Source organism: Macrotis lagotis, chromosome X, assembly GCF_037893015.1.
Source record: "Macrotis lagotis isolate mMagLag1 chromosome X, bilby.v1.9.chrom.fasta, whole genome shotgun sequence".
NCBI classification, from domain to species: domain Eukaryota; kingdom Metazoa; phylum Chordata; class Mammalia; order Peramelemorphia; family Peramelidae; genus Macrotis; species Macrotis lagotis.
Genome location: NC_133666.1, coordinates 541,515,958 through 541,527,877, shown reverse-complemented (window position 1 = coordinate 541,527,877; position 11,920 = coordinate 541,515,958). Strand labels below are relative to the sequence as shown.

General features: G+C 34.7%; 1 non-coding gene across 1 annotated transcript; it reads right to left on the bottom strand.

Annotated features, from left to right (window-relative positions):
- Positions 1–1,458: 1,458 nt before the first annotated feature.
- On the bottom strand, positions 1,459–1,620 carry LOC141503763 (U1 spliceosomal RNA). The gene has a single exon (XR_012473079.1). It is a non-coding gene; the product is annotated as a U1 spliceosomal RNA (small nuclear RNA).
- Between the last annotated feature and the right edge of the window lie 10,300 nt (positions 1,621–11,920).

Here is an 11,920-nt window from a genome sequence, read left to right as displayed (position 1 = left end):
TTCCTCCTGTTTATTTCTTTTCTATGTTCTATAGATTCTTTTCAGAGGATCCATTTAGCAGGCCAGAGCTTTCCTCAAGATCTTTTATGTTTTGCATATAGAAAAGGAACAGTTGGGTGTCTATCTTTTATCCTTCACTCTTGTCCTATGACTGGCCAACTTCTCTTTTGTATTATACATTTCCCCAGTGATATCCCTTATGTCACTTTTTGAGGAAACTGTTATCATTGGCTATTGCCAATATTGCAAATATTTGTGACTAAACTAGGCTTCTATAATGATTAGAGCATTTATTCTTTAAGAATTCTTTTTTTTTTTAGATTTTTGTAAGGCAAATAGGGTTAAGTGGCTTGCCCAAGGCCGCACAGCTAGGTAATTATTAAGTGTCTGAGACCAGATTTGAACCCAGGTACTCCTGACTCCAGGGCCAGTGCTTTATCCACTACACCACCTAGCCGCCCTGAGAATTCTTTAAGAATTGCAAAATGCTTTACAAATATTATTACATTTGATCCTGGAAGGTGGATGCTATTATTACTCCTCTTAATAGATAAGGCATTGAGGCTGAGGAGGGAAAGCCCAGGATCACAACAGCCAGTAAATGTTTGAGGTGGAATTTGAATTTAGGTCTTTCTGTCTTTAAGTCTAACTCTCTAACTTTTGTTTCTACTTAGATGTTGCTAAACTTCTGGTGATGAGTCTCATCATATTGATCTTGGTCTATATTAGGTAGAACCTTCAGAGATTGTGGTAAGTTAGCGTAGACTTTGAGAAAGCTGGTTCAACTCCCATAATGAAGTATTGGAATGACTTTTGTGAAGACAGCGTCATCTTAGAGTAAGACTCCGAATGACTCTGATGCATATAACTCAAGTGTTGTATTGTTGTATTGTATATTAAGAATCAAGGGAAGGGCACTAGTACATAGAAATCCTGCTCTTAAGAGTTCAAAATTTAAAGAGGAAGCATGAGTCTCATACAAAGTATTATATAAATGGCATACATTCCTATTATTATCAGTTAATTCTGGTGTCTTAAAACTCTCAAGTTATTGCTATGCTGTCCCAATCATATGTTGTTGTTTTTGTTAAGTTCTTTTTTTTTAGGCATGTCTGATTCTTTGACCCATTTTGGCATTTTCTTGGCAAAAATATTGGAGTGGTTTGCCATTTCCTTCTTGAGTTCATTTGACAGATGAGGAAACTGAGGCATACATGGTTAAGTGACAGCAAGTCAGTATCTGAGACTGGATTTCAACTCCAATCTGGCTCTCTATCCACTAGCTGCCCGCTATCTTGCCTAGAAGAGGATAATTTAAGACACTCTCAAAGAAGCTTTAGGTTCAATACAGAGAAAAAAGATGAATGGGCAAGTCAAAAGCTAAAAAGAAAAGGTCTGGGTCAACAATCAGCAATTTTCTTTCTTTCTTTTTTTTAAAGGCTTTTATTTAAACAAAATCAGGGGAGAGCTGACCACAGTTCACTACTACTACAAATTATGCACTCAAGTTTCCTGCATTTGGGGAAATTTCAGGGGTCAGCCCATCAGCAGTGCAATGGATAATCTCACCCTGGGGAAAACACCTTCTTTATCATGGAATCACCCTTGCCAAGTAAGTATCAAATAGGCAATTTTCAAGGGAATTTTGACATGAGAGTTGTTTGCAAAATGTTACTTATTTTCTATATGCCTCACAATATCTGAGAAAATTGGTGCATTAATTCATTGTTTGATTTGAAAAAAAACTTTTATTTTTTTATCCTCTTAGAGAAAATAAACTTTGCTATCTATGATTTATAATGACTTTTTCTATTTTCTTCCTCAAAATATTGTGGATATAGAATTTATGTAGAGTAGATATAGAATATCTATGTAGAATATATATATATATATATATATATATATATATATATATATGTTATGTGTGTGTAATTTATAGAATACATAGCACCCCCTCTGGTCTTCTCAACTAACACTGTCAATTGGGTATCCAAAAGTTCCCCTCTCCCATTAGGATGTAGGTACCTTTAGAGCCTATATAGTCTTCTTTTTCTATGTATCACTTCAGTGTATATGGCACAGTGCTGTTCATGTTTTGGTGCATCTTGAATTCTTTTGAAAATTCTTTACCTTCATTTATTTGTTGCACAACCTTTTGGTATATTTTGCAGATTTGCATTCAAGTGGTAGTTATACTACATGACTTCTGGGCTCTCTTCCAGTTCTGAGATTTCTAATACCTTTCTAGTGTCAGTGTGCATGCCTGACCTTTCAAGCTTTCCAAAATCTGGCTCCATGCTACCCATCCATGCATATTACAGATTATTAGTCCCCTTCATACATACTTTAGTTAAAGGGGATAATTGCAAAAGTAATGTATTTTAGTTAATGTCCAACATTTCATGACTCCATTTGAGGTTTTCTTGGTAGAGATACTTTAGAGAGCAGCTAAGTGACCTAGTGGATAGAACATCAGTCCTGAAATCAGGAGGACCTGAATTCAAATATGACCTCAGACACTTGCCTCTATCTGTGTGTCCTTGGGCAAGTCACTTAGCCTTGGTTTCTTTGCATCCATGGTCATCTTCAATCATCCTGATTCATATTTGGCCACTGGATCCCTGGAGGAGAAAGTTAGGCTGGTGGTTTAGCATAACACCCTCTCACTCAAATCCAATTCATGTGCACATCATGGTATCCCTTCCTGGTTGTCATTGTCTTCTTCAAGAATAGAGGACAAGCATCATCACATCCTTTAGTGAAGACAAGCTGACCCCTTGCAATTTCTGGTACATGTTATTCCATCTCCCATCTCTGTCTTCTCTACTGTACACTTCTTCCTTACCTCCACCTTCCTTCAAATTTAAACTCAATTTTTGGATCCTTCAGATCCTTCAGTTATTATTTTCCTCATCTTGCAAATAAGGCAACTGAGGCATAGCAATTTAAATGATTTGCCCATGGTTGTACAGTTAGTGAGTGTAAGAGGAGAGATTTAAATTTAGGCTTTTCTGACTCCTAGTCTATCATGCAAATTATTATGCAACATTGTCCTTCTAGGAAATCTTGCTAATGAAGCATATATACATAGTATGAAAAGGTAAAAAGGATTTGAGATATATTGGGAGGAAGTAGGTTCCTCTTCACTTCAAATGATGGCTGGATTCTTGTTCATATATAGATTGAACTAAATGGCTTTTGAGGCTACTTCCACATTTAAGATTCTGTGATTGTATAATATTTGCCATGAGTGAGATTTGTAGTCATGGTGATGTGCATGACTTTGGCTTATGGTTCCAAGTATTCATCTGAATTGTCTGTCTCATCAGCTTTCTCAACTACTAGGGAAGAGTTAGGCCAAAGCTTTTCAGAGGCTTCTGACTCCAGGTGGGTCCTTTCCAATCAGTGTTAAATCCTTGTAGGAGAGATTCAGGGAAGCATGTAAGGGATGATGTCTTCCCTTAAAATTTCTGAAAAGGGACTGATGTAGTACATTCTGAAAAAGACATGAACATTTTCCTTGCATGAGGCAGTATTCATATAGTGTTCTTAATTTTACATCTGAGTTTGTTTCTATATGGACAAATCCACAAAATTAGGTAATTTGCAGCTGATTTCTTAGTTATTGATGCATGTTATTAAGATCTCACCATTTTATTTCCTTAGCCCTCCAAATAAAGCACATCAAATTTAATAAATATGTTAAATATTTAAGATTTCTATTATGTGGCATACTTTTCTTTGATTTTCCTTTCATTTTGCTTCTCCACAGGTAGTAAAGATAGAGTTTTAAAAGAAAAAATACTCATTTATTTCTTTTCCTTTTCTTTTTTTATATCCAACAAAGTCTGTCACATGTATTTCTATGAGTTATTATGAATTTCTTTTGCCTGATTTCACCTATGATGTAGATTTATAAGGGGAGGGGGGTAAGAATCAATACATTTACTGTAATTATCAACATCTTTTTCTTCGTCAGGTAGCTTTCTTTCACTTGGGTCTGATGTCGTGCTCTGGTTTGGGAGGTAATGTATTTAGAGTAGAATCCAAACATTCCCCTTCTGTTGGAACTCTTGCTTTGTTTTTAATGGTCTATCCTGGGGAGTTCCCCTCTGCTGTCCTTGAGATCTATTCCTGCTTGGTCAGTTATTTACCAAGATTTATTAAACATTATAATTAGGCACTGTGCTATGTACTGGGGAAAAATAAGATGAAAAACACTCCCTTTGCCCCCAGTGAAAGAAGGAAAAAAAAAGATTTTATTAAACACTTACCACAGGCCAGGTATGTACTAATCATTTACCTGTATTATCTGATTTGATTCTTACAATATAAGTACTATGGTTTTCTCTATTTTGTAGATGTGGAAACTGAGGCAAACTGGTGTTAGGTGGCTTACCCAGGGTTGCACGTTATACTGTTCTATCAGCTCATATTTGAATTCGGTTCTTGCTGACTTCAATCCTCTGTCCATTGTACCACATAGTTACTAAAAGGGCTCATATTCCAATGTATGGGACAACATGCAAATAAAACATTTAAGGAGTAGATGGAAGGTGATCTCAGAGGGGAAACTCTAGCTAGCAGTGTTAAGGGCTGTCACCTGCTTGTCTTTTTGAGTTGCTGTATTTTCTAAAACCCTGGACCTAGAGCATACAAGGAGCTCCCAAATGAGTCAAAGATAAACTTGTCCCCAGTTGACCTAATGTGGTTGTGCCCCAAATTTGACTCCCTCTGAGTCTTTGGGAGGCAAGACAGGTACCAGTCAGGCTGGAATAATGTCTGTGCAACTGGGGTCCTTTGCAGACAACAAGACCCTCCTCTTCATAATAGAGATAGAGATAGAGAAAAGAAAAGAATGAGGCTTTTTGCCATCAGCCTGCTTCTCTCCATAGGGAGTGGTATTGCCTTCTTTCCCACTTTTTCTACCTGTTACCATTCCCATGTCACTCCCAGTTCTGGTATGCCCTCTTCCTTTGTCTGCTATTATAAAAATGTCAACTCCTGTAAAGACTGTGGACCCTTTTGGTTCCCTATGCATGTTCATGTCTTCTTGTAATGAACATGGTTTTCCCATGAGTCTCATGATGTTGTAATTGTCTGTTGATAATAGCTGTGGGACCTGGAAAGGATTTCCTATAAATGATGGGATTTGAATTGAGTCTTGGAGGAAGCCAGCTAAGAAGTGAAGGTGAGTTAGAAGAGCTTTCTAGGTATAGGGGATAACCTGTGCAAAATCATAATCAAGGGCAAGGGATATGGAATGTTTGTATAAGACACAGCAGGTAAGTACATTTAGCTTGACCAGAGAGTATGAGGAGAAAAATAAAATATATGAAGAGTGGAAATTTAGGAAAGGCCCAGGTTGCAAAGAACCTTAAATGACATTTGTAACATTGCCTTCAAGTTGGCCATTATTCTTGAAGGCCCTGACTTTATTTCTGCCAAAGCTTTTTTGAATACCTGTGCCATTATATCAGTGCTTAATATTTTTGGGCAGGCTTGGAAACTTAATTTCCCTTTATAACATTGTTTATATTCAATAACAAAGACTGACTATAGCTATATTTATCTCTATCTCTATCTCTCTTTATCATCTCTATCTCTATCTCTGTCTCTGTCTCTATCTCTATCTCTATCTCTCTATCTCTATCTCTATCTCTATCTCTATCTCTATCTATCTCTATCTCTATCTCTAGATCATATGTCTGTATGTCTGTCTGTCTATGATCTGGGAATTTCAGGGCCTAGCATTCCTTGAAGGTCAGCAAGACCTATCAAAACTCCCCTGATAGGCACACAAGTTCCCAAGCCTCAAAATATGAAAAGTTTAATTACAGAGTAGGTAGTAGAGACACTTAGGATTCATATTTGAAGCATTGGAGTTCCACCCCTTCCCTACTGTGAGCAACTCTCCTCAAAGACCTGTATGGTCTTTGGGTCTTTACAACACTGACATGGATACAGGTCCTGATCAGGAAGACTTAGAGCAATATTTTGAATGATGGTTTCTTTCCATATATGTTCTAATTATATTTCGTTGCTTTTCTCCTTGAACTCTCTTCTGTTCTCAGGTGTCACTCAGTTTTGGATTAGATCACCTTTCAGGTTCTTTCCAAATCCAAGATTTTGCATATTTGCAAATTTGTGAAGGTTGGATAGGAAGTCAACAAATGAAGGACATCTCAGACAAAGAAATAATTTGAAGAAAGGATACAAAACCTTTGCATACTGTAAGAAGAGAATAGTTGATAGCAGCTAGGTGGCATAGTAGAAAAAGCATTGAACTTGGAGTCAGGAAAAAACACTTCCTTAGCCAATTATTAGATATGTAATAGTCGATAAGTCACTTAAATTCTGTTTAAATCCTTCCTTAGCCATTTATTAGATATGTAATATTGTGCAAGTCACTTAACCTTTGTTTGCCTAAGTTTCTTTATCTGTAAAATGGAAATAATACCAGTACCTCTATTATAGGGTTATTGAGAAGATCAAACAAAAGTGTTTCATGTAAAGAATTTTTCAAAGTTTATTATTATAACTTTCATAATATAAATGTTTATTACTATAGTTTATTGTCAGTTTTGTGAAAATTAAGAGTGAATGGAAGATTTTATTTTGAGGTAAGCCTGGAAAGGTTACATTGCATTACATTGTAGAAAGACTTTGCTTAGTAAAAAGAGTTTGATCTTTACTCAGGAAATAAGAGAAACATCACTGAAGATTTTTAGGCAGAGAAATGCCATCATCAGATCTATATGTAAATAGAATATCTTGACATTTTTACAAAAGATGTATTCCAGAGGGTAAATTGTAGAACTGGATATAGAGATGGATGATAATGAGGACATGTACGGGGATAAGTTGAGGAATGCTACAGAAATGAATTTGCTAGGTTTGGTAAATTACTGGATGGGAGATTTTAGGGAAAGGGAAAATTAAAAAAAATAATTTCAGGACTCAACAAGAGAATGAATGTACATGCCTGAATTGATTGAATACTGGATAAATCCTTTCTGACTTTATCTCAGATATAATTGAAACAAATTAAGTAGGACATTCTCTTTTGGGACTATTTGCAATGGAAAATATGACTTACACTGAAGAATATGATCAAGAGTTGAGCAGTATTTGTGGAACCTGTGAAACCCCAGCAACTTTGACAAAAGAGGGGGAAGTTAGGTAGTGCAATGAATAGAGTGGCCACCCTGGAGTGAGGAAGACCTGAGTTCAAATTCAGCTTCAGATTTTTGATATTTACTAGTTTGTGTGACCTTGAGTCACTTAAACCCATAGCTTTATAAAAGCAAAACAAATAAAGAAACTTTGACAAGAGAAAATATAAAATTTAGTTAATCAGCATTTTAATTATTAATGTGACTTTTTACCACTCTCATCTGGTTTGAAATGTAGTTCAGACAAACATTGAATATGGAAATCCAAGACTGGGCTAACAGTACATACACAGTTGTCATGATACATTCAAGATACTCCCTGTTGTCTATTAACCATTGGAAACTCAGAATTTCTTTGGTTTATCTGGGAAGCATTTCTTTAATTTTCTTAATCTATTTGATCTTTATTTGTCTATAATTACTTCAAATATAAAATTTTACTTTTCTTGTGTCAATTATTTGAAAGAATTTAATTCAACAATTTAGTTCAAATAAACTCCCACTAAACTTTACTCAACAATTTCAATGCTGGACAATTAGGTTAACTAATGACTATATTCTTTAATTTCAGTGATTAATTAGATTTTCATATCTGCCCTTTCTGAGTTTGCAGATTATTTGTTTATTCTTTTTTATCTGAGTGGCTTACAATGATTTGTTCACTTCTTATTCTTCAAAATTGCTTTTTAATTCAATTATACTTAGTGATTGGAGGTCCATTAACAATATTCTGTAAATATTTCTCATCAAATATTTTACTAAATGTTGTGGTTCTTTAAGTGGTTCTTAATGAAATTCAAAATTTATAATATATCAATTTGGTCCTAATGCCACTGTGGCATGAGTCCTATCAAAAAGAAAAAAAATCTTTTCAATGATTTGCTGTAGTATAATTTTCTAAACTGATCTCCAAATGTGGTAGATAATTTTACACTGCAGTAAAATGTAAAAAAAATACCACTGAAAATAACATCTCAGCATAAAATGATGCAAATAAAACAATAAGAATAGTGATGAGACCTGTGCTTTCATTTGTTTAAGGAACTTCCAGTTTTGGAAATCCTTAGCCAATGCAGGTAAATACTTTGCCCTGCAACTTATAGACTTAGAGGAAGCCAGGTGGCTGAGAGCTAAGGAATCCTGAGGACCTGAGTTCAAAATCCAGTCTCGTAAACTTACTAGCTATGTGATAATGGACAAATCACTTAACCTCTGTCTGCTTCAGTTTCCTCATTTATAACATGGGGATAATAATTATACTTACCTCGTAGGTTTGATCCTATTCTTTGCATAGTGTTTGGCATATATTTGATCCTTAAATAATACTTGTTTTCTTCTCTTCTTCAACAACATTCTATAACAAGGAGAGATTAAATAACTTGCTCAGAGTTTGTATCAGAGGCAGGACTCAAACCCTGGAGTGCTGCTTTGAGGCTAGCTAACTCCACTATCTGTACTGTACCACATTGCCTTCATCAATAATAATTATATAGTTATTTAAGATTTTCAAACTTTTTTGATTATTACTATCTCATTTGATTTTCACAACATAGACTAGAAAGTAAATCTCTGAGAAATTAAGTGAGCATGATCACAAAATTAGAAAGTTCCAGGGTTTAAGGAAGAAGAGTGGGGAGGTGGTATTGAATCCAAGCCTAGCTAACTCCTAGTCCAGATTCTGCAAAATGTACCATGCATTATTTTTAGACTTATCGCTGCATGGTGACCACTGTCAAAGACAGAATAAGAGAATAAACTTTTTATATAATTCCATACTATGTGCTAAATACTTATCTTATTGGATATTCAAACTAACTCTGTGAGGTAAAAGCCAGTATAATTGTGATTTTATAGATAGGGAAACTGAGGCAGATAAAAGATAATTTTTCCAGAGTCTTACAACCATATTTTAGAGAGGCTACTTTTAAACTCATATCTTCCTGTTTCCAGACTTAGAGATCTATCTTCTGCATCATCAATTGCTTTTAAACAGAAGTATGTATGATTATCTTAAGTTCTTGGAACAACTAAAGACAGTCCCTTTTTTCAGTTAGTTGGACAATGAACTTTGCTATTATGACTTGTTACACATAATGTATTTTGTTGTTCTGAGTTTGAGTGGGTTTGAGTGTGAATGCGGGTGTACTTGCATTGTATTTTCTGACTCAGCTTATTTTGCAAGAATGGTTTATAAAATTGCCCTACTGGTATGCTCCTTTTAATGGGTGAATTGTGCGGTTAAATAATGATAGATGATAAATCATCATGATGCATACTGAATTAAAGAGAACTAAGAAAATTAACCAGTCAATATTTGTTAAATGTTATTCTATGTCAGACACTCTGCTAAGTTCTGGGCACAGAAGCAAAAGATGGTCCCTGTTCTCAAGGAAATTGCAATCTAATGGGAGACACAATATATAAAAAACTGGATACAATTTACTTCTCAGAGAAGAAGGCACTAGCAGCTGGGAATATAGGGAAATAGCATTTACTCTATTTCAGTGAACTGCTCAATCCTTCAAAGTGATGAATAATTTTCCATTTGGGAGGTTGCTTTCAACTATCACCACGAGGCAAAATGGGAGATGATTGAGACTTGTGGACTTTACAAAAACAAGAGCTTCTATTGAGGACATAACAAACACATCCCTCTTAAATTTTCCTTTGAGTTACATTGAACTATTCAAACACAAGAATGAAAATATGCCAGATACTATGTGTTTCTGCTGCCATAGTAGGAGTTCAGAGTAGCAGAAGAGATTAAATAACAGCTTTGGACTCTATAGATTTCAGACATGTGCAAGGGTGTAGAGAATAGAGACAAAGCAAGAGGGAAGAGGAGAAGGCATAGAGTCACTTTGGATGGATGTGGAAAAAAGTTTTTTGTCTCTCTCTCTTGTTACTGTAGAGGAGAGAATGAACTTTTGAAATTGAAATTGAACTAGCTCGATTCTCCCCTTTATATATTTTTAATACATTTCATTTGCCTAGTATATTTGAATTTTGCAAAATGTTCTTAACTTATTTTGTTTACTCCATTGGTGGAGGAGATTTCAACACTGGGACCTTCCCTAGGTTGTTGACATTATAATAAAAACAACAGAAAAGTAGTACCTTGGTCTTGATCTCTGCCTCTTTACCCTTGACCAAAAGAGGACATTGTTGACTTCAGACAGCTAGAGAATTTAGACATTTTCATGGAATGTCTTCATGTTTTTCTTTGAATATCATTTATTGGTGACAATGTTGGCATCAATAGTCAAGCACAAAGGAGACACATAGAAGGAATGCAATTTTAATATTCCATAAGGAATTCAGCAGAAAAGCTCAATATGCTCAAGAGGACTTTCTCAAATTCTTCACGAATGGGAGAAAAATATTTCCAAAAATTAGACACTGTGAGTTAACCCTTTACCACTCTTTACCATCTTGAATTGAATCTACTTGCTGTTGGACTCTATACTCTTGTGGGTGGGTTATGTTATATACTTTTGGGAAAATGTTTTATGCCAATTTTTTTACTCCATTATAGTAAACATCCCCTTCTAAATAATAATTATCTAGCTGATTAATTGAAATAACTGATAATTATATCTGGAAGCATACTGTTGTGACTTTGTGAGCCATTATTAGAGAACTGCCCCCAGTCATTTTAGGTCCTTCAGAACCCAGAGATGATGCATTAGCTACCTTCTGGGGCTCTAATCTGCCAGTGTGAGGAGGGATGGTAGAGAGGTTCCAGAAAACTATATTACCTAAAAAAGGTTTTTATAGTTTATTGTTATTATTTTATCTATATTGTCTCATTTGAATGTAAGAAGAACTTGTGAGTTAGTATCAGTACTTTTAACCCATTTTCAAAGGTAAAGAAACTGAGATTCTGAAGTTAAGTGGTTTGCCTAATAGCACCCAACTTGTAAACAATATAATCAGTATTGAATTCTGAAATTTGCCCAAAGTGACAGAAATTATAGCAAGTAGTTGAGCTAGAACTAGAATTCAGGGCTAAGCCCATTCTTGCATATATAGGAATGGTATTGATAATGATACTATTGGCAAGTTGGAAAGTGAAAAATGTCAGGTATGATTTATCTCAATGAAATAATGTCAATCAGATATGTAAGCTATTATACAAGTATGTTTTTTTATTTAAAATACAGATCAGAAGAATTCTTTAAAAGTTTACAATAATAAAAATTATTTACTTTTAATTATGAGCTAAAACCTGCATTTCTATGACATAGTAGGGAAAAAAAGAAAATTAAACAAGAAACTGAAAATTATGTACAATTTGTTATTCCTTTTAAGTTTAAAATGAAGTTATCATGTGAGTTTCTTTTTCTCCTTTTTTCTTCTCTTACCTATGCCATAAAGATGGCTACTATTAGACACAAAAACATAAATATGTAAAATTATTCTATATATGCTTCTATTTATCAACTCTTTTCTGGGTGGAGATAGTATCTTCCTTCATATGTTATTTATAATCAATTTCAGTATGTATAATAATCAAAATGATTTAGTTACTCAAATCATTGTTTTAAAAACAATATTGTGGTTACTGCATACAATATTCTCTTGGTTCTGCTCATTTCACTTTTCATTATTTCATGCAAGTTTATCCATGTCTTTCTAAAATCATTGAGTTCTTCATTTCTTATAGCACAGTAGTATTCCAACATGATCATATACCATAACTTGTTCAACCATCCCAGTTCTTTGCCACTACAAAGAGAAACACT